Below are 24,894 nucleotides of genomic sequence, written 5' to 3' on the forward strand. Positions count from 1 at the left end.
CTCAGCGTATGGTTGAGAAGGGGTGTTTAGCATATTTGGCTTACATTCGAGATTCTAGTGTGAGGGTTCCTTCTATGGACTTAGTACTAGTAGTGAGGGAGTTCCCAGAGGTATTTTCTACAGATTTACTGGGCATGCCACGCGATAGGAACATTGAAATTTGCATTGATTTGGTTCCGGGCTCCCAACCTATTTCTATTCCACCATACTCTATGGCTCCAGTTGACTTGAAGGAATTGAACAGAGCAGTGACAAGATTTGCTTGATAAAGAGTTCATTAGCCAAATATTTCTCCTTGGGGTGCACCGGTTTTATTTGTAAAGAAGAAGGATAGTTCTATGAGGATGTGCATTGATTACAGGCAGTTGAACAAGGTCACAGTCAAGAACAAGTATCTTTTGCGTAGGATTGATGATTTATTTGATCAGCTTCAGGTGGCAAGGTGTTTTCCATAATTGATTTGAGATCTAGCTACCATTAGGTGAAGATTAGGGATTCGGGTGTCCCTAAGACAATTTTTAGGACTCGCTATGATCATTATGAGTTCTTGGCGATGTCGTTTGGTTTGACTAATGCCCCAGCGGCTTTCATGGATTTGATGAACCGAGTGTTCATGCCTATCTTGGATTCCTGTGTGGTTGTATTCATTGATAATATTCTGGTTTACTCTTGTAGTAAAGCGGAGTATGAGCAGTACATGCAGATTGTACATCAGACTTTGAATGATAGTTAGCTTTGTGCCAAGTTTTCAAAGTGTGCTTTCTGGTTGGACTCACTTAAATTTTTGGAACATGCGGAGTCTTGTGATGGTATCAAGGTTGATCCGAAGACGATTGAGGCAAAATTGGCCCAGACCTACTTCAGCTATAGAGATTCGGAGTTTCCTGGGTTTGCCAAGACCACTATCACCGCTTTGTGGAGGGGTTTTCATCTATTGCATCCCCATTGACCAAGTTAACTTAGAAAGGTTCTCCTTTCAGGTGGTCAGATGAGTGTGAGGAGGTCTATCAGAATGTCACGACCCAAAATCCACAAGTCATGATAGCATGTAACATAACCCGCTAGGTAAGCCAATAATCACATGATATCAATGAAAATGAAATAACGTGGTCTAATAACTCAACACTGGAAGAATACCATAAAAATATCTGAGAATAAAGTCAAAATGCTACTACAACCAACCCTAAAATATGGTGTCTACGAGTACACGAGCACTACTGAATAACAAGGTACGAAATAAATTCTTTAATACAACTGTCTGAACATAAGAAACAGTAAAGATAAGATAACAGTAAGAGAACTTCAAGGACTACGGACGGTATGGAAGCTACCTCGTAGTCTCCTAAGAAAACTGCAAGCCTGAAAATCACCTCGACCAGATGTACCTGGATCTGCACACGAAGTGCAGAGTGTAGTATGAGTACAACCGACCCAATGTACTCAATAAGTAATAACACTAACCTTGGGTTGAAAGCCGTGACGAGCTTAGAACAACAGTCAAATGCCTATACCAATAACTGATAACAGTTCAGAAAATGAAGGATAAACCATAGAAACAGTAGATCAAAGATATCAATTATAGATCGTTCTCATTTCAGAAATTTAGGCATGCTTTCACGTATAACAGTTTAAAACCCAACACAGATAAAGCAGGTCAATTGCTAGTTAGCATAAGAGAAGTACATCTCTATGCCTACATGTCAAGCATACACGTAAATCAATAGTATCACAGTGGACCCATCAATAGTATTTACACTTAGAACTATACGGGTGCTTGCATAATTTCCCATCATCAAGCACATATATGAAACACTATGCTTGCGTCCACTACTGGCATGTCATACCCCGAAGGGACAGATACTGCCCAAGCACTAATTATAATCACTAATCCCAATAATGAGGCCTGGTGCACGCGTTGCCTCAAAACAATAACACTCAGCCCGCTATGGGCCTGGCGTACGCGTCACCTCAAAATCACCAAACTGGCTCTAAGGCCCAAACTCAGACATTTACGGTTCTAGTCTAAGATGAACACATCATAAATATTCAATTAAACAATTTTACCTTTAAGTGATATCAACAACATGTGAGGAATCAAATAAGAAGTACTGAGATAGAGATGTCATATGAGGATATAGTATCATGACTGATAACATGTGTGCAAATAATTTATATAACTCAGAAACAACAAGACTAGCCCTATCAAGTCCCAAACAGTTAGCACATATCCTAGACATGATGTCTAACATGATTCATAGTTCAAATAACCAAACAAGTAGAGGGGACGCTGGGATAACATGTTGTGATAGCAAAACAAGCCCGGTAATAGCCTAAAGGCCTCCCCAAACCATGAACAAATCGGTGCACGTACACACGCCTGTCACCAGGCGCGCACGTCACCCCAATATCTTTCACATAACGTAGTCCTCAAAGTAAAATACCCTCAAATCCAAGTTTGGAAGTGTTAGTTACCTCAAAACGTGCAAATCATAACGCCAACAAGCCCTTCCCACGCGTATCGGCCTCCAAACGCCTCAAATCTAGTCATAAATAACTCAATATCAACAAATAATGCCATAGGAAACAACTTCAAACAATAAAGTTTCGATCTTTATCAAATAAAAAAGTCAACCCAAAAAGTCAATCCCAGGCTCGCACCTCAGAACCCGACAAAATTCATAAATTCCGGACAACCATTCGATTACGAGTCCAACCATACCAAAATCATCCATTTCCAACCTCAAATCGACCTTCTAACCTCCATTTTTTATTTTTGAAAAGTTTCCACCAAATTCCCCATTTCTTCACTTTAATTCACTAATTAAATACTAAAAATAGAGATGGAATCATAAAATATTAACAAATCCAAGTCAAAAATACTTACCCCGATCCAAGACGTGAAAATCCCCTCCAAAATCGCCCAAAACCGAGCTTTACAACTCAGAATGTGAAAATAATACTCTAACCCTCGATTTGGGTTTTAACATTTTGCTGCCCATTTATTCCTCTTCGTGAATGCGGAAAATGCCTCACATTCACGAAGCACAAAAATTTCTAGCAGAAGAAACCTCTTATGCGACCGCGACAGAGCAGACGCGAACATGATGACCAAACGCGACATAGCTTCGTGATCGCGGTGTATTCCTTGCGACCACGATAAATAAACACCTGCACCCGCTGAGCCATTCCTCCCTTCTACGCGAACACAATACTTTTCATGCGTTCGCGATGAACAACCTGCCTCAAACTACGCGAACACTTCCCTAGTCTCACGAACGTGATGAACAACTTCCCACAGCCACCAAACAACCCTTCACGATCACGATCCTCCCTTCGCGATTGCGCATATGGAAACCAGATTCCCAGTTTTTAGCAGTCCACCAAAGTCCAAAATGTAGCCAAACTAGATAAGAATCACACCCGAGGCCCCCGGGACCCCGTCCGAACATACCTAAAACATCAATAACAAAAATAACTTGTTGTTGATAAGAAAACAAGTCCTAAAACATGATACGAACTTAGTCGAAGCTTCAAATCACATCAAACAACATCGAAATCATGAATCGCATCCCAATTCAAGCTATGAACTATTGAACTTCCAACCTTTAAAACTAATGCCGAAACATACCAAACCAACTTCGATTGACCTCAAATTTAGCACACAAGTCATAAATGACACAACAGACCTATTTCAACTCCTAGAACCAAGAACCGAACCCGATATCAACAAAGTCAACTCTCGGTCAAACTTCTCAACCTTCTAAACTTTTAACTTTCCAACTTTCGTCAATTCAAGCCAAAATGACCTACGGACCTCCAAATTAGTATACGGACATACGCCTAAGTCCAAAACCACCATATGAAGCTACTAGAACTATCAAAACTCTATTCTGGAGTCGTCTACACAAAATTTGAACTCCGATCAACTCTTTCAACTTAAGTCTTTAACCTTGGGACTAAGTATCTTAATTCGCTCTAACCTCCCCAGAACCAATTCAACTGCCCTAGCAAGTCACATAACCATAATTAAGTATAGAAAAAGTGATAAATGGGGGAACGGACCTGCAATACATAAAATGACCGGTCGGGTCGTTACAAAGAAGCTCAAGGTTGCTTTGGCTATAACTCAATTATTGGTGTTTCCCATGGGTTAGGGGGCTTACACTGTGTATTGTGATGCTTTGCGCATTAGGCTTGGTGCAATTTTGATGCAATATGGTAGGTGATTGCCTACACGTCCCGTCAGTTGAAGATCTATGCAAAGAACTATCTTGTTCAAGATTTGTAGTTGGCAGCCATTATCCACGCACTCAATATGTGAGGTCTACATGGGTCATCGGAGTGTACAACATTTGTTCAAGCAAAACATTTTGAATTTGAGGCAGCGAAGGTGGTTGGAGTTGTTGAAAGACTATGATATTTCTATATTGTATTATCAGTAAAAGGCAAATGTAGTAGCTGATCCCTTGGGTGGAAAGGTGGAGATCTTGAGTAGTTTGACATTCACTCCAGTAGCTGAGGGGCCATTGGCTATGGATGTTCAGGCCTTGTTAACAGATTTGTAAGACCAGATATCTTGGAGCCTAATAGGGTTCTTGCTTGTGTTGTGGCATAGTCGTATCTATTGGAGAGAGTCAAGGCTTACCAATTTGATGATCCTCATTTGTTGGTGTTGAAGGACATAGTACAGATAGATGGTGCAAAGAAGGTGGTGATTGTTGATGAAGGTGTTATACGGCGTCACAGTCAGATTTGTATTCTGAATGTTGATGGCTCGAGAGAGTTGATTGTTGAGGAGGCTCATAGCTAAGGGTATTCTATTCATCCAGGTGTCACAAAGATGTATCGTAACTTGAAGCAACATTACTGGTGGTGGAAGATGAATAAAGACATTCTTGGGGATGTTTCATGATGTTTGAATTTCCAGTAGGTGAAGTATGAACATCAGAAACTAGGTGGGTTGATTCAGAGGATCATCATAGACAAATTGACCAAATTTGCGCATTACATTCCGGTGATGGCTTCTTACACATTAGAGAGGTTGGTCCAAATCTACTTCAGAGAGATTGTTCGGTTGCATGGTGTGCCCATGTAATGACCCAATAGGTCATTTTGAGTAATAGCCTTTATTTTCGTGTTCCAATACCCCCCATAGCTTCATTTGATATTACATGACTTGCGTGCATGGTCCGTGTTATTTTTTAGAAAATTTTTGCGTGAAATTTTAAAGAAAATGTGATTTTTGACTTAAAGTAAGGCTAGAGTTGACCACGGTCAACATTCTTGGTAAACGATCCTGGATCGTTATCTTGACGATTTTGGTAGGTTCATATGATATTTTTGGACTTGTACGCATATTTGATTGGGGTCCCGGTAGACCCAAGGGTGTTTCGGCGTGTTATGTGGAAAGTTGGAAAATGAGTTTAAACATTAAAAACTCGTTGAGTTTTAACAATTGATTCTTATTATTTGATGTTATTTTGATGATTTGAGGTAGCGCGCAAGTTTGTAGGATGTTATTACACTTGTTTTCATGTTCGGATTGGAGCCCGGGGGGCTTGGGTGAGTTTTCGATTGGTTTCAGATCATTTTTGGCCTTGTGAGTTTACTGGTTTTTCTGCTGGTGTTCGCTGCTTCATGATCACGAAGCCTTTATCGCGATCGTAAAGGGGAATTTTAGGCTGGGAGCTGGATACTCTTCATGAATGCGAAGGCTTGGGGGAATTCCCTTCACCAACGCGATAGAGACCTCGCAAACGCGTAACTTTGGGATAACTGGGGAAGGCAAGAGAGTTCTTCATCGCGAACGCGATCCCTCGGTCATGAACGCTGATGCTTGGGTGGGTAAGTGCCTTCGCGAACGTAGAGGCCAACATGCCTATGTGCTTCGCAAATGCGGCAGGTGCTTCACGAACACGAAGAACACCTGACGCCCAGTTAAGTAAAAGTTGAAAGTCGGGATTTTTTCATTCTTCACCCTTTTTGAAACCTAGAGCTCGGACTAGAGAGAAGTTTGAAGAGTTTTTCACCCCAACGTCATTGGTTAGTACTTTTCTACTAATTGTGATGTATTTTCATAATCACCCATTGATTATTAACTTTAAATTAGTGATTTCAAAGTAGAAATTAGGGGTTTTGGGTAGAATTTAGGAATTGGGAGAAATTGAGATTTAGACTTCGAATTGAGGTCGGATTTTGAAACAAATAACATAACCGGGCTCGGGGGTGAATGGATAAATAGGTTTTAGTCCGAATCTCGAATTTTGACCAAGCGGGCCTAGGGTTGACTTTTGTTGACATTTGCAATTTCATTAAAGATTGTATCTTTTTCACTCGTGGGTACTTCCTAAAGCTTGTTTTGAATTGTTTGAACTATCTTTGGTTAGATTCGATTGGTTTGGATGATTGTTATAAAGGGAAAGCCGTGGTTGATTATTGACTTGATTCCGGAAAGAGGTAAGTGTCATGGTTAACCTTGACTTGAGAAAATTAATACTTGATTGGTCTATTTGCTACTTGATTTATGTTTGGGAACAACGTATGTGCATGTTGGTGAGTGTATATACGTAGTTATGGGTTAAACTTGCTAGTTGGGATATTTATTTGTTGTCTTCAATTATTTTATGCCTTCATTAATACACGTTATTACGTGTTAAATACTTTAATTATTACATTCCCTTACTTGTTAAATTTATGCGTTTATTCGTTACTTGCCTTAATTTGCTATATGTTTTCATGTATCCGTACTTTTATTTATTGACTGCCTTTACTTGCTTTATGTCTTTGTGTGTTGTTAGATATCCACTTTTATCTGTTTTATATCTTTAATTATGTAGTTCCCTTGTTGCGGTTCATTGTGAGGTACGTCGTAGTTGGTTGTAGTTTTATACATTTATGTTATATTATTTTGGGATCGGATTGTACGTCACAACGAATATTGGTATTATTGTTTGGGATCGGGTTGCACGCCGCAACAGATATTGGTATTATTTTTTTGCGCGCCGCAACAAATATTAGTATTATTGTTTGGGATCGGGTTATATACTGCAATAGATATTGGTATTATTATTTGGGATCGGGTTGCATGCCGTAATGGTATTTGTATGTGTATATGTAGTTATGGATAGGGTTGCGCGCCGCAACGGAGAAGACATAATGAGTGTTCTTAACTGTTGGTTCCGTATTTGTGTTGTTTTGAGAAGTTGAGCATAGCTGTTATTCTGGGGCCCTCTGTTGTGTATTTTTTATTTTTATTTTTTTATGTTAACTGTTGTTTCTATTTATGCTATTGGTTTTACTTACACTCGTACAAGTGTATAGTGAGTGCCTTGTTATAGCCTCGTCACTACTTCGTCAATGTTAGGCTCGGCACTTACAAAGTACATGAGGCCGGTTGTACTCATAATATATTTCTGCACTTCTTGTGCAGATTCTTGTGTTGGTCCCATCAACGGTTAGTGAAGACTCGGTAGGACTATCTTTTCACGGAGACTTGCGGTAGAGCTGCACAACATTCACAGACCCTGAAGTCCCCTTCTTATTTCCATGTACTATTTATTTCATTCATACAATGTATTTTCATTTCTGACTTTGGTTGTAGTATTTTATTTTAGTAGCTCATGTATTTGTGACACCAGATTTTGGGATTTGATTAGATGGTGTATTTGGAAATATTATATCTATTTTGAAGTTCTACAACTTTATTTCTTATTAAACTGCTTTTAAAAATTGTTAAAAATGAATAATGTGTAGCTAATGTTGGCTTGCTTAGCAAGTGAATGTTAGGCGCCATCACGGCCCCATAGTTGGGATTTTGGGTCATGGCAACCCATTTCTATCATTTTGGATCGAGGCACTCAATTCACTTTGTACTTTTGAAGAGATGTTCAGTGAGAGTTGGGCGTGCAGGTGGAGCTCAGCACTGCATTACACCTGCAGATGGATGGCCTGTCCGAGCGGACTAATCATATTATTGAGGATATGTTGAGGGCATGTTATTGATTTTGGAGGCCAGTGGAAACAGTTTCTACCATTGGCGGAGTTTGCCTACAACAACAACTACCAGTCCAGTATTCTAATGACACCATATGAGGTTCTATACGGTAAGTCATTCCGTTCTTCTATTGGTTGGTTTGAGACAGGTGAAGCTAGGATGTTGGGTACGTACTTGGTTCATGATGCCTTAGATAAGGTGAAGTTGAACCAGAATCCCCTTCGGACAACGCCGAGTAGGCAGAAGAGTTATGTAGTCAGGAAGGTCCATGATGTGGCTTATATAGAGTGCGAGAAGGTACTTTTGAAAGTTTTGCCTACGAAAAACGTGATGAGATTTTGGAAGAAAGGTAAGCTGAGTCAGAGGTTTTTTGGTCCATTTGAGATCTTAGAGAGAGTTGGGGAGGTTGCTTATAGGCTTGTATTGCCTCCCATCCTAACAAGGGTTCATATGATATTTCATGTTTCTATGATTCGGAAGCACTATGATGACAAGTCACATATATTGGACTTCAGCACAGTACAACTTGATGAGAATCTGACTTATGAAGAAGAGCCGGTAGCTATTGTAGATCGGAAGGTTCGAAACTTGAGATCTAATGATGTTTCTTCTGTGAAAGTACTTTGGAAAGGTCAACCGACTAAGTATGCTACATGGGAGTCGAGTCTAATATGAAGAGTAGATATTTGCATTTTTTGGCCAGTTCAGGTACATTTCTATGTCTATTCGAGGATGGACATTTTTCTAGAGGTGGAGAATGTAATGACCTAATAGGTCATTTTGAGTTTTAGCTTCCCATTTCATGATTTGAGACCTTATATAGCTTTATTTGATGATTTATGACTTGCGTGCCTAGTCAATTTCGATTTCCACAAAGTTTAAATGTGATTATTCAAAGAAAACTTGATTTTTGAATTTTAAAATGGTTAGAGTTGACCACAGTCAACATTGTTGGTAAACAACCTCGGATCAATGTTTTGATGATTTCGATAAGTTCGTATGATGATTTGGACGTGTACACATATTTGGTTGGGGTCCCGAGTGACCCTTGGCCGTTTTGGCGCTTGTTTGGATAAGTTAAAAATTTAAACTTAAGAACATCGAAATCTTTGATTTTTGATGTGTGATTCTTGGTTCTTGATGTTAAATTTGATATTTTGAGCTTACGAGCGAGTTCGTGAGAGGTTTATATAATTGTGTGGACTTTTGTAATGGGTTCCAGGGGGTTCACGTGCGCTTTGGGGGTGGTTTTCGCCCATTCTTGCACATGTTGCAGCAACTGATCTGCTGCTGAAGCAATGTGCATTGCAAACGCGAATCTAGTATCATGTTCGCGAAGAGTTAATTAGGCTGGGGTGGCTTTACTCTACACTAATGCGATGGTCTGCTCGCGAACACGATGGCCCGGAAGGATTTGGCCTTCGTGAACGTGGCTATTAGGGATGTTATCGGGCGGATCAGGTGATTATTTACTCTTAACGGTTCGACTTATCAGTTATAGGCTTTTAAATGTATTAATCCGCTAGCCACCCGATAAGATATCGGGCGGATTGGTATCGATTTAGCTATTATCGGACGGTTTATCGGCCTATTTGAATCTGTATTACAGAGGCCTATTTTGTTCCTTTGTGTTACTAGTAAATACCAGCAAAAAGCCAGTTTACTTGCGCATTTCGTCATTCTTTAGTGTCTCAAGGCACATGGTTCCAGTGATTGAATTTTCTACATTACTTTATTTTGGCTTGTGCATTTTGTAGGTTGCCTTCAAAACCAAAGTATTCCACCCAAACATCAACAGTAATGGTAGTATTTGTCCGGACATTCTAAAAGAATAATGAAGCCCCGCCCTTACTGTATCCAAGTATTGCACACTTCTTGGTTTTCTAAAGCTTTAGCTTTATGCATACATTTTGGTGACGATTATACTGGGAATTAATATGAATATGGATAAAAATATATAAATATAAAAATTCTTAATGGGTTAACGGTTTATCCAATAAGAAAATTGAATAATCTGCTCCAAACTGATAAGCCGTTAATAATAAAATTTTAATCCGTTCACCACCCGTTAATACGATAATCCGATACCAATAAGCCATTGAGCCACTTTTCTAGTTCGATTTTCGGTTTCGATTTCGGTTCAGTTTTGAACACCCCTAGCGGCTGTGTTCACACGAATGCGTAGGCTCAGGGAATTTGGGGGCTGGTGACTAATCTTCGTCGTGAATGCGACAACAGGGTCACAAACGCAAAGGCTTGGGGGGAGGCAACCTTCGCAAACACGAGAAACCTTCACTAACGCGATGGCCAGTGACCTTCGCGAACTCGATAGGTGCTTTGTGAATGCAAAGAGCACTTGATGCCCAGATATATAAAGGACTGAAAATCGGGATTTAACAATTTTGTTTAATCATTTTTGAGACCTAGACTACAAATTTGGGAGATGTTTGATGAAAATTTCAACCCAACTTCCAAGTTTATTAATTTTTATCAAGTTTTGATTTATTCTCATGAATTTTCATAGATCTTTATCCCAAAATCTAGTACTTTAAAGTGTAGAAATTGAGGTTTTAGGAAACAATTTATGAGGGATTATTTTGGGGTTTTAGACCTAGATTTGAGGTCCAATTTTGATGCAAATTACATATTTGGACTCGGGGGGAGAATGCATAAACGAGGATTGATCTTAATTTTGGATTTCGACCATATGGGCCCAGGTTGACTTTTTTGTTGACTTTTCTAAACATGTAAAATATCAAACCTTTTTGATACTAAGGTAGTTTTCTAAAGCTTGTTTTGACTTATTTGAGTATTCATTGGCTATATTCGCGTGGTTGGGAGCCTTGTGCTAAAGGAAAGGCGATTTTAAAAGGTTTAATTTTTTTGAAATAAGGTAAGTGTCTTGGTTAACCTTGATTTGAGGGAATTAGGATGTAACTTTTTCTATATTGCTATGTTTATATGTTGGAAGCGGCGTATATGCAAGATGACGAGAGTATATGCGTTTGCTATGGGTTAAGCATGCGGGTAGAACTAGCTTATTTATATCTTGTTGCTTCATGTATTATTTCCTTCATGCTTAAATTAGATTGTATAACTCCTTGACTATTCCTATTCATGTTAATAATCGTATTGAGCTTATTGTGATATTGGGTAGTAAGACTATTGAAATATTATTTTGGTTATTGGTGCAAAGTGATAACTATTTTCCATATGGCGTGTTATGTTCGATCGCTATTCTTGATATTTTTTGTGCTTCCCATCTTTCTTAGTACTACTTTACATGTTTATGCTTGGAGAGGAAGAGTGAACTGCATGAAGGTATTCCCCTGCTTGTGAGGAGGAGTGATTATGAAAGAAGGTTATTTCTGTGCTTCTTTACAATATTATTTGTAACGACTCGACCGGTCGTTTTGATAAATTGCACGCCGTTCAACCATTTGAAGTCTTTAGTATCTTCATATGATGTATTATAACTTGTATGAATCGTCGGTTTTGGTTTTCAGGTTACTCGGAATTGATTTGGGGAGAACGATTCTCAACTAGGAAGCTTTATGTTGGAAGAGTTGGCCAAGTTAATTTGCACTTGTATATTTCTAGAAGGTTTCAACACTATTTGGTGAGAATTGGCAATTTGAAGGTTTTCAATGTTCATAAGTTTAACCGGAAGTTGACTTTGATGATATCGGGTTCGGATTTTAGGGAATTTCATTAGCTCCGTTATGCCATTTGGGACTTGTGCGCAAAATTTGAGTTCATTCCGAGTTGTTTTGATATGGTTCGGCACGTGTTTTGGAAGTTGAAAGCTCAAAAATTCATTAAGTTCGATTTGAGGCGCGATTCATTGTTTTGACGTTATTATGTGTGATTTGAGGCCTAGAGTAAGTTCGTCTTATGTTATGCGACTTGTTGGTTGTCACGACCCAAATTAACCCTCCGTAAGGTGTCATGATGGAACCTAGTCTTTACGACTAGGTAAGCCTAATATTACGAAAAATATAAAGAAAACACAACATTTTTAAAGATCAACAACATATTATGAATAGCCAAGAGTAGTACCACTCGGTATATACAAAATAATTTCCCAAGACCCGAAATATCACTAAGTCACAAGCTGCTATAATCTATGTAGCTCTATACAAAAGTCTGAAGATAATAAAGAAAGTCTCTAGGCGAGGGAATAGAAGAGGACTCCGAAGATCTGCGGACGCAAGCAGTAGTACCTTGAAGTCTCCTAAAATCAGCAGCACGCACTAACCCCGAGGCTGATAGCTCGCACCTAGATCTGCACACGAAAACATGTGCAGGGAAGGGCATGAGTACACCACAATGGTACCCAGTAAGTGCCAAGCCTAACCTCGATCGAGTAGTGACAAGGTCAGGTCAAGGCCCTACCGGAGTAAATATAATAAATTAAAAAGTAAAAGATATAAGTAAAATTTATGGTAACACAGTTAAACAAATTCTCGAAAATTTAACAGTTAAGGGAGCCCTCGGCTCAAAACAAGGTAAACACAGTGGGAAATCTCCCGGGATACCATCCTGTAGTTCCAAATGAATATGCAGTGCAAGGGGATCTCCCGGAATACGTCCGTAGTCCCAAAGTAAATATGCAGTGCTGGGGGATCTCCCGAAATACATTTGTAGTCCCAAAGTAACTATGCAGTGCTGGGGGATCTCCCGGAATACGTCCGTAGTCCCAAAATAAATATGCAAGACAGGGGGATATCCCGGAATACGTCCGCAGTCCCAATTTAAATATGCAACGCAAGATGAAATGGCAGGTATGGCATCGAGTTATACAATTTATACTGAACACAGATAAGGAAAGTAGGGACTTAACTAAGCATGACGCACAGAATGTCAAATAGGCCGTTAAAACACGTAAGCATGCTTCTCTAGTCTAAGTTTAACAATTAAACGTATTAGTGCAATTTAATAAGGAAAAATAGGATTTTTGCAATAATAGCCTGTGTACGTACTCGTCATCTCACGTACACGGCGCCCACACATCAATTAATATCAAACATCCTAAGGGAAAGTCCCCAACACAAGATTAGGCAAGTCACTTACCTCGAACCGCTCAAATCAACTCGATATCACTTTCTTGCCACGAGTATCCAACTCCAAATGGCCCGAATCTATTCAAATTAATTGCATAATGTAAATATAACTACAAGTAACTAATTTAGCTAATTAATTCGAAGCTAAAGCGTGAAATTAGGAAAAACGCCCAAAAAGTCTCCCCGGGCCCACGTCTCGGAATCAGGTAAAAATTACAAACTTTGAACACCCATTCATTCACGAGTTCACTCAAACAAAAATCATCTAAATCCGATGTCAAATTCCCATTCAAATCTTAAATTTTCAATTGGGGAACCTTTTCCCCCATTTCCAAACTTCTACCCTCAAATTCCTTAATTAGACGAGGAAAACAATAATAGATTAATGTATTATGGTCAAAATAGAGTTAGAATTAGTTACCCAATAGTTCTACTTCAAAATCCCTCGAAAAATCGTCTCCCACCGAGCTCTAAATCGAATTGGTGAAAAATGAGGAATGAACCCTCGAAGCTGCCTCTTCAACCCAACGATTTTTGCAACTGCGCTCATGGGGCCGCATCTGCGGAAAAAATCATCGCAGGTGCGAAGGTCACTTATCCGGGATGGGGCCGCATCTGCGAGCAATTCCTCGCACCTGCGGTCCAAATCGGCGCATTTGCGCATTTCACTAAGGCAGCCAGGCTCCTCACCTGCGCCCACGCTTCTCACCTGCGGGCTCGCAGGTGCGGTCAAAGTTGCGCACTTGCGCTCCATCACCAGCCTCACCAGTTCCGCATATGCGCACTCCCTCCGCACCTACGGCCTTCCTTTTGCAGGTGCGAACACCAGAACCAGCAAAGGCACCAGATTTTTCTTAAGTCCAAAGTCATCCCGTTAGGCATCGAAAACACACCCGAGGCCCCCGGGACCTCAACCAAACATACCAACCAATCCTAAAATACCATACGAACTTAGTCGAGCCTTCAAGCCACATCGAACAACACCAAAATCATCAATTAAGCACGGATTCAAGCCTAAGAATTTAAATTTTCCAAATTCTACAAACGAGGCCGAACCACATCAAATCTAGTCCGAATGACCTCAAATTTTACACACAGGTCACAAATGACACTGCGAAACTACAACCACTTTCGGAATTCCATTCCGAGCTCGATATCAAAATTTCCACTATCGGCCAAAATCGTCGAAAAACTAACTTTTGCCAATTCAAGCCTAAATATACTACAGGCCTCCAAAACACATTCCAGACACGCTCCTAACCCCAAAATCACTCAACGAAGCTAACGGAGTTGACGGAATTCAATTCCAGATCCGTCTTCACACAGTTCCGACTACGGTCCAAACTCTAAGGCTTAAACTCATAATTAGGGACTAAGTGTCCCAAAACTCTCTGAATTCCATACCCAATCACTTCGGCAAGTCTCAATAGCGGAAACAAACGTGGGGAAAATAGTTATTAGGGGATCAGGGCTCTAATTCTCAAAATGACCGGCCAAGTCATTACATCCTCCCTCTATTAAAACAATCGTTCATCCTCGAACGAGTATAAAGACATACCTGAAACTGTGAAAAGATGAGGGTACTGGATGCGCATATCCTGCTCGGTCTCCCAAGGTGCCTCCTCAACTGGCTGACCTCTCCACTGGACCTTTACTGAAGCAATATTCTTTGACCTGAGCTTTCTCACCTGTCTGTCCAAAATGGCTACTGTCTCCTCAACATAAGATAGATCCTTGGCCAACAGGACTGAGCTAAAATCCAATACATGAGTCGGATCACCGTGATACTTTCGGAGCATAGACACGTGGAATACCGGGTGAACTCCTTCTAGGCTAGGAGGCAAGTCAAGCTCATAAGCAACCTCCCCAACTCACCACAATATCTCAAAAGGACCAATGAACCTCTGGCTCAGCTTGCCCTTCTTCCTGAACCTCATGACGCCCTTCATAGGCGATACCCAAAGCAAGGCCCGCTCACCAACCATAAATGCCAAATCACGAACCTTACGGTCCACATAACTCTTCTGCCTGGACTGGGCTGTGCGAAGTCTCTCCTGAATCTCCTTCACCTTATACAGGGCATCCTGGACCAAATCTGTACCCAACAATCGGGCCTCGCCCGACTGAAACCATCCCACTAGGGACTGGCACCGCCTACCATACAAAGCCTCATACGGTGTCATCTGAATACTGGACTAGTAACTGTTGTTGTAAGCGAACTCTGCAAGTGGCAAGTATTGGTCCCATGACCCTCTGAACTCCATCACACAGGCAGAGAGCATATCCTCAAGAATCTGAATCATGCACTCAGACTGCCCGTCCGTTTGAGGGTGAAAGGCTATGCTCAGCTCCACCCTAGTACCCAACTTCTGCTGTACGACTCTCCAAAACCGTGATGTGAACTGTGTACCTCTGTCTGAAATGATGGATACTGGAATACCATGAAGGCGGACAATCTTCTGATATAAATCTCAGCCAACCTCTCAGAAGAATAAGTGGTCAACACTGGAATCAAATGAGCTGACTTGGTCAGCCGATCCACGATCACCCAAATAGCATCGAACCTTCTCAAAGTCCGTGGAAGTCCAACTACAAAGTTCATGGTGATCCACTCCCACTTCCACTTTGGGATCTCTAACCTCTGAAGTAATCCACCTGGCCTTTGTTGCTCATATTTGACCTACTGACAGTTGAGACACTTGGCCACAAACCTAACTATATCGTTCTTCATCCTCCTCCACCAGTAGTGTTGTCTCAAATCCTGGTACATCTTCGCAGAACCGGGATGAATGGAGTACCGCGAGCTGTGGGCCTTCTCAAGAATCAACTCCTGAAGCCCATCTACATTGGGCACACAGATCCGGCCCTGTATCCTCATCACACCGTCATCACCAATAGTCATATCTCTGGCATCATCTCGCCGAACCCTATCCTGAAGAACTAGAAGATGAGGATCATCATACTGGCACTCCTTGATACGGTCATAAAGAGAAGACTGAGCAACCACACAAGCTAATACCCGGCTAGGCTCTGAAATATCCAATCTCACTAATTGGCTGGCTAAGGCCTGAACATCCAAGGCTAAGGGCCTCTCAGCTGCCAGAAGATATGCCAAACTCCCCAAACTCTCTGCCCGGCGACTCAAGGCGTCAGCCACTACATTGGCCTTCCCTGGGTGATACAATATAGTGATATCATAGTCTTTAAGTAGATCCAACCACCTCTGCTGATGCAAATTAAGGTCCTTCTGCCTGAACAAGTGCTGCAAACTTCGGTGATCAGTGTAAATCTCACAGGTAACACCGTACAAATAATGACGCCAGATCTTCAAGGCGTGAACAATAGCTGCTAACCCGAGATCATGAACCGGATAATTCTTCTCATGCACCTTCAACTATCTAGATGCGTAGGCAATCACCCTACAGTCCTGCATCAATACCGCTCCAAGGCCAATCCTCGAGGCATCACAAGAGACAGTGTAGGACCCCGAACCTGTAGGCAATACTAATACTGGGGCTGTAGTCAAAGCTGTCTTGAGCTTCTGAAAGCTCTCCTCACACTTCTCGGTCCACCTGAACGGAGCACCCTTCTGGGTCAGCCTGGTCATAGGTGCTGCCATGGATGAAAATCCCCCTACAATGCGACGGTAATACCCCGCCAAACCAAGGAAACGGTGGATCTCTGTAGCTGATGACGGTCTAGGTCAACTCTGCACTGCCTCCACCTTCTTCGGATCTACCTTGATCCCATCACAGGACACTATGTGACCCAAGAATGCCACTGAATCAAGCCAGAATTCACACTTAAAAATTTTTGCATACAATTTATTCTCCCTCAAAGTCTGAAGCACGGTCCTCAGGTGCTGCTCATGATGTACCCGAGATCGGGAATATACTAGGATGTCGTCAATAAACACAATGACGAAGGAATCAAGATAAGGCCGGAACACACTGTGCATCAAATGCATAAAGGCTACTGGGGCATTGGTCAGCCCAAATGACATGACAAGAACTCATAGTGACCATAACTGGTCCTAAAAACAGTCTTTGGGATATCCGACTTCCGAATCTTCAACTGATGATAACCTGAACGTAAGTCAATCTTGGAAAACACTCTGGCACCCTATAACTGATCAAATAAGTCATCAATACGAGGAAATGGATACCTGTTCTTCACTGTGATTTTGTTCAACTGGCGGTAATCAATACACATCCGCATAGAACCATCCTTCTTCTTCACAAATAAGATAGGAGCACCCCAAGGTGACACACTGGGCTGAATGAATCCCTTATCAAGCAAATCCTGTAATTGCTCCTTCAACTCCTTTAATTCAGGAGGAGCCATACGATATGGAGGGATATAGATTGGCTGAGTGCCCGGCAACAAATCAATGCCAAAATCAATATCTGTGTCGGGCGGTATGCCCGGAAGATCAGCTGGAAACATATCTGGAAAGTCCCTCACTACTGGAACTGACTCAACTATAGGGGTATCAATACTGACATCTCTCACATAGGCCAAATACGCATCACACCCCTTCTCAACCATTCACTGAGCCTTAAGAAATGAAATGACCCTGCGGGAAGTATACTTTAAGGTACCTCTCCACTCTAATCTCGGCACACCTGGCATAGCCAGCGTCACGGTCTTAGCATGACAATCAAAAATAGCATAATGGGGCGACAACCAGTCCATGCCCAAGATAACATCAAAATCTACCATACTGAGTAATAGCAAATTAACACTGGTCTCAAAACCACTAAGAGCAATCAAACATGACCGATATACACAGTCCACAATGAGAGAATCTCCCACGAGTGTAGATATATAAACAATGGAACTCAAAGAATCTCGAGATATCCCCAAATGTGGAGCAAAATAAGAAGACACATATGAATACGTAGAGCCTGGTTCAAATAATACTGATGCATCCCTATGGCAGACAGGGACGATACCTGTGATGACTGAATCTGAAGCAACGGCCTCTGAGCGGGCTGGAAGGGCATAGTACTTGTCCTGGCCTCCCCCTCTAGGGAGACCTCCCCGACCTCTACCTCGAGCTGGATGAGGAGGTGGGGTGGCAGCTGGTGCTGGAAGAATGGCCGGAGGACCCGATCGAGCACGTGGAGGTTGATAAGTCTATGAAGGTGTACCCCTCCTGGCTCTGGGGCAATATCTAACCATGTGACGAGTGTCACCACACTCAAAACAACCTCTCAAAGGACGCGACGGCTGATAATGACTCGGATCTGGCCTGCTGGACTGGCCGATAATAGCACCTCGAGTAGGATGCATACTGGATACTGGCGGTGCATAATAGGGCTCCTGAGGTCTAGGTAGAGCTGGAACACCGCTGGCTGCTGGAAGAGCTGAATGAACAGGGCGACTCAAAAAACCCCTACCATAGCGTGCTGCTGGTGCACGAGCTCCTGAATAATGACAAGTCTCTCGAGACCTCTTGGCCTCTCTCTCCTCTCTGTCCCAGGCAAACATGCCCTCCACTCTCCTGGGAATGCTCACTGCCTGCTGATAAGTGATGTCCATCTCCAACTCCCTGGCCATACTGGTCCGAATACTGGGGTGGAGTCCCTCAATGAAGCGACGAACCCTCTCTCTGACTGTAGCAACCAGAGCCGGTGCATGGCGAGCTAACTCATTGAAACGGACTGCATACTCCGACACAGTCATAGCACCCTGATGCAACTGTTCAAACTCTGCGCGCCATGCATCCCTGAGGCTCTGATGAACATACTCACGCAAGAACATCTCTGAAAACCGAGTCCAAGTGAGTGAGGCTGCCTCGTCCGGACTACTCAGCTCATAGGCACGCCACCACTGATATGCTGCTCCCCTCAGCTGGAAAGCGGTGAAAGAAACCTAGTCTTTACGACTAGGTAAGCCTAATATTACGGAAAATATAAAGAAAACATAACATTTTTTAAAGATCAACAGTATATTGTGAATAGCCAAGAGTAGTACCACTCGGCATATACAAAATAATTTTCCAAGACCCGGAATATCACTAAGTCACAAGTTGCTATAATCTAGTAGCTCTATACAAAAGTCTAAAGATAATAAAGAAAGTCTTTAGGTGAGGGACTGGAAGGGGACTCCGAAGATCTGCGTACGCAAGCAGTAGTACCTTGAAGTCTCTTAAAATCAGCAGCACGCACTAACCCCGAGGTTGATAGCTCACACCTGGATCTGCACACGAAAACATGTGCAGGGAAGGGCATGAGTACACCACAATGATACCCAGTAAGTGCCAAGTCTAATCTCCATCGAGTAGTAACGAGGTCAGGTCAAGGCCCTACCGGAGTAAATATAATAAATTAAACAGTAAAAGATATAAGTAAAATTTACGGTAACACAGTTAAAGAAATTCTCAAAAATTTAACAGTTAAGGGGAAGCCCTCGACTCAGAACAAGGTAAACATAGTGGGAAATCTCCCGGGATATTGTCTCGTAGTTCCAAATGAATATACAGTACAAGGGGATCTCCAAGAATATGTTTGTAGTCCCAAAGTAAGTATGCAGTGCTGAGGGATCTCCTGGAATACATCCGTAGTCCCAAAGTAAATATGCAATCCTGTGGAATCTCCCGGAATACGTCCGTAGTCCCAAAATAAATATGCAATACAGGGGGATCTCCCGGAATACGTCTGTAGTTCCAATTTAAATATGCAACGCAAGATGAAATGGAAGATATGGCATCGAGTTATACAGTTTATACTGAACACAGATAAGGAAAGTAGGGACTTAACTAAGCATGGCGCACAGAATGTCAAATAGGCAGTTAAAACAAGTAAGCATGCTTCTCTAGTCTAAGTTTAACAATTAAACGTATTAGTGCAATTTAATAAGGAAAAACAGTTTATGATTTAGAAAGGAAAAACGGGATTTTTGCAATAATAGCCTGTGTACGTACTCGTCACCTCACGTACACGGCGCCCACACATCAATTAATATCAAACATCCTAAGGGAAAGTCCCCAACACAAGATTAGGCAAGCCACTTACCTCGAACCGCTCAAATCAACTCGATATCACATTTTTGCCATGAGTATCCAACTCCAAATGGCCCAAATCTATTCAAATTAATTGCATAATGTAAATATAACTACACGTAACTAATTTATCTAATTAATTTGAAGCTAAAGCGTGAAATTAAGAAAAAATGCCTAAAAAGTCTCCCCGGGTCCACGTCTCGAAATCGGGTAAAAATTACAAATTTTGAACACCCATTCACTCACGAGTTCACTCGAACAAAAATCATCTAAATCCGACGTCAAATTCCCATTCAAATCTCAGATTTTCAATTGGGGAACCTTTTCCCCCATTTCCAAACTTCTACCCTCAAATTCCTTAATTAGATGAGGAAAACAATAATAGATTAATGTATTATGATCAAAATAGAGTTAGAATTAGTTACCCAATAGTTCTCCTTCAAAATCCCTCTAATTATCGTCTCCCACCGAGCTCTAAATTGAATTGGTGAAAAATGAGGAATGAACCCTCGAAGCTGCCTCTTCAACCCAACGATTTCCGCACCTGCGCTCATGGGGCCGCATCTGCAGTCACGCACCTGCGAAAAAAATCATCGCTCACTTATCCGGGCTGAGGTCGCATCTGCGGGCAATTTCTCGCACCTGCGGATACCGCACATGCGGTCTAAATCGGCGCATCTGCGCATTTCATTAAGGCAGCCAGGCTCCGCACCTGCGCCGACGCTTCGCACCTGCGGACTCGCAGGTGCGGTCAAACTTGTGCACTTGTGCTCCATCACCATCCCCACCAGTTCCGCATCTACGCACTCCCTCCGCACCTGTGGCTCTCGCACGTGCGACCTCCCTTCCGCAGGTGTGAAACACCAGAACCAGCAAAGGCACCAGATATTTCCTAAGTCCAAAGTCATTCCGTTAAGCATCCGAAACACACCCGAGGATCCCGGGACCTCAACCAAACATATCAACCAATCCTAAAACACCACCACATCGAACAATACCAAAATCATGAATTAAGCACGAATTCAAGCCTAAGAATTTAAAATTTTCTAAATTCTACAAACGACGCCGACCCACATAAAATCTAGTCCGAATGACCTCAAATTTTACACATAGGTCACAAATGACACTACAAACCTACAGCCACTTTCGGAATTCCATTCCGAGCTCGATATCAAAATTTTCACTATCGGCCGAAATCGCCAAAAAACTAACTTTCGCCAATTCAAGCCTAAATCTACTACAGGCCTCCAAAACACATTCCAGACACGCTCCTATCCCAAAATCACTCAACGGAGCTAACGAAGTCAACGGAATTCCATTCCGGATCCATCTTCATATAGGTCCGACTACGGTCCAAACTCTAAGGCTTAAACTCACAACTAGGGACTAAGTGTCCCAAAATTCTCTGAATTCCATAACCAATCACTCCAGCAAGTCTCAATAGCAGAAACAAACACGGGGAAAACAATTATTAGGGGATCGGGGCTCTAATTCTTAAAATGACCGACTGGATCGTTACATTGGTATATTTGGACGGGGTCGCGAGAGGGCTCAGGTGAGTTTCATACGTGGTTCAGATCATTTCGAACGGTTTTGCATTACTGGTTTTCTACTATTACCAGTTGCTTCTGGTGTTCTTCATGATTGATAAGGTCCAGTCGCAATCGCGAAAGATGTTTTAGTCTGCTTAGAATTTTCTCTTCGCGTTTGCATAAGGATAAACGCGTTCGCGTAGAGTTGGGGTTGGTCTTCATCGCGTTCGCATATGCTTCTACGCATTCGTATAGTGATTGGGTTGAGCTGGGCAGGATGCTGGTTTCCTCTTCGTGTTCGCGATGCTATTCTCATGATCGCTTGGTTTAGTGAGCCTTGTGTAAGACATTCGCGAGGCTTTTGCTGCGATCGCGTAGAGTATTTCTGGGGTAGTGCATTTTTCTTCTTCACGATCGCGATTGTATTTCCGCGATCGCGATTCATTGATTCGTCCAGTGATTGGGGTAAGTGTTCTCTACTCGGCTGCGATTATATTTCATGAATCTATCCTCATTTTTGGCATTTGACTGATGATTTCAAAAGAGAAATTGTGGGGGTTTTATCAAAATTTCGTAAAGTGAATTTTCGAGCTTTGAGCATCGATTCAGAGTCGGATTTGAGTAAAACTAGTATGGTTGGACTCGTAATTAATGGGTTGTCGGATTTTGTGAGTTTTATCGAGTTCCGAGGTGCGGGCCCGAGTTTGACTTTTGGGTTGACTTTGGGGCTTTTGAATAAAGATTCAACCTTTATTGATTGAGATTGTTTCCTTTGGCATTATTTATATTTTTGAATTGCTTTTGGCTTGTTTTGAGCCGTTCAGAGGTCGGTACGCATATGATGGAGTTCTATAGTATTGTTTGGCTTTCTCGGTATTAGATTCGGCTTGTTCGTGGTAAGTAACACTTCTAAACTTGCTGAGGGTATGAATCCATGAATATACGTGTTATGTGTTTGGTTTTGAGGTGACGCATATGCTAGGTGACGGGTGTGTGGACGTGCACCGTGTGATTTGTGACTCGGTTAATGCTGTGGTACTGTGTAGTTACCTAATCTTGTCTTTATCTATAAAACTTCTATATGATAGAGTAATTGAGTAGTGATCCATGTTAGAAACCATGTTTAGGCTATATGCTTATTCTGTTGAGACCCGCTGAGGTCATTTCTACTGTTGAGTTATTTGCTTGAAATTTGCAGTTACATACTCAGTCATAGTCATTCTTTGAATATCATATCTCATTATCTGTTTTCATTTGTTATCACAACGTGTTATCATTGTTTGGCCTGATTGGCATAAGATTTGTGAGCCCGAGAGACTGGAGAGATTAATGACTAAGTTGGGCCCTGAGAGTCAAATTGTGAGTGATATTGATAGGATCGGACTGCACGCCGCAACAGGTTTATTTGATTTATGATGGGATCGGACTGCACCCCATAGCATGCCATATTAGCTGTCTATGTATTATTATAATATGGATCGGGCTGCACGCCGTAGTAGGCCCTATGGGCGTTATATATATATATATATATATGATTGATCGGATTAGTCTGCACGTCGCAGCAGGACATGATGGCTGCTTATATTAGTGCTTGGGCAGGATCCGCCCCTCCTGAGTCTGACATACCAGTAGTAAGTGTAGGTTTTATTGATTCATGATGGGATCGGGCTGTGCGCCATAATAGGTACCGTACAATAATGAGTGACTGAGTGTGCTGAGGGATTGAGCATGATGAGTGGGAGTGCGGGATAGTGAGATTGATTACTCTAAGAGTATGAGTACATGAGTTCATCACTGTGATGTATTGCATTGACATGTATATTTTACATACATGCATAAAGATGCATTTCCTCATGCTACAAGGTATTGTGACGTTCATGACTTTACATGCACATTGATATGTAGGTATAGAGTTGTACTTTCCTCATGCTATCTGAGATTGAAACATCTTATCTGTTTTTGAATGTTTTTGGAAAAAATCACAAATTTCTGACTTACTCATATTTTGGTGATTTCGGTGAAAGATTTGGGATTTATTGTTATAGTTGAAAAGCATGCCTATTGTTTTCGTAACTGTGAACGAACTGAGCATCGTATCTTTGAATTGTTTCTTGTAGTACTTGTATTATATTTCTATGAGTTGTTGATGCCTATTGGTGTTGGACTCTGATCGTTGGCCAAGCTCGCCACTGCTTTCAACCTAAGATTAGGTTTGTTACTTATTGAGTACATGGGTTACTCATACTAAACTTCCGCACCTTGTGTGTAGATTTAGGATACTGATGTTGCTGTGTATGGCGGGAGCTGGCACTGAAGATGTAGCTGCGTTCGGACATAACTGCTTCTTGTTCTTGGTAGCTTTAGAATTTTTAATATGTTTATGTATATTTCGAACAAATGATATATTTATTTTATACTGGCTTTGTAAACTCTAAATATTAAAAACTTATGATTTGTATTACCATTCCTTGGGAAGTGTATAAAGGTTCCGTTATTTCGTCGTTTATTTTCTAAGTAAATCTCATTTGAATTGGATTGTTGCTAATTGGATTACCTAGCGGGTTGAGTTAGGTGACATCACGACTAGTTGGATTTTAGGTCGTGACAAGTTGTTATCAGCGCTCTAGGTTCATAGGTTCTACTAGTCATGAGCAAGTGTCTAGTAGATTCTTGCGGATCGGTATGATGACGTCCATACCTATCTTCGAGAGGGTACATGATATTTAGGGTAAACTTTCCATCTTTCTTTCTTTATTGTGCGACATTGATTCAACTTGAAGCGTATCTCTTTGAATTCTTTCTACTTACTCATATGTGTATGTGCGCGCTCAGTATCAACTGTGCATCGACGACTTGTGATTCCATGAATGAGTTGCGAGATGTGTTTTCTGTATTCTAATGATGGGCCAGTCTGGAAGACTTGAGGCCGAGTTTTGACTGTAGCTTGAGCACGGTGATTTCGGTTGTGTGAACACGTGCTTTTGGATCTATAAGTCCGGTAGTGTCCCTATGAATGGAGTTTGTGGCTCGATGAGTGGTTGGATGGCTATATGATGAGTATGATGGGACTACGAGATGTGTTCGGATGGTTCGAATGTGTTGAGAAGAGTTTGCTTGAGATGCGAAAAAGGGCTATTGGGTGCTTGATTTTTGTGGATGTGTTATATGGTCTGGAGTTATAAGGATTTTGAGGGATTATTTCATGTTATTTCAATGGTGGGACAAAGTAGATTTTCATGTCTTGTTGATGAGTTCAAACTCAGGAAGATTAAGTGATTGCATAGTAGTTGTGGCTGTGAA

Source organism: Nicotiana tabacum, chromosome 12 (genome assembly GCF_000715075.1).
Source record: "Nicotiana tabacum cultivar K326 chromosome 12, ASM71507v2, whole genome shotgun sequence".
Taxonomy (NCBI): domain Eukaryota; kingdom Viridiplantae; phylum Streptophyta; class Magnoliopsida; order Solanales; family Solanaceae; genus Nicotiana; species Nicotiana tabacum.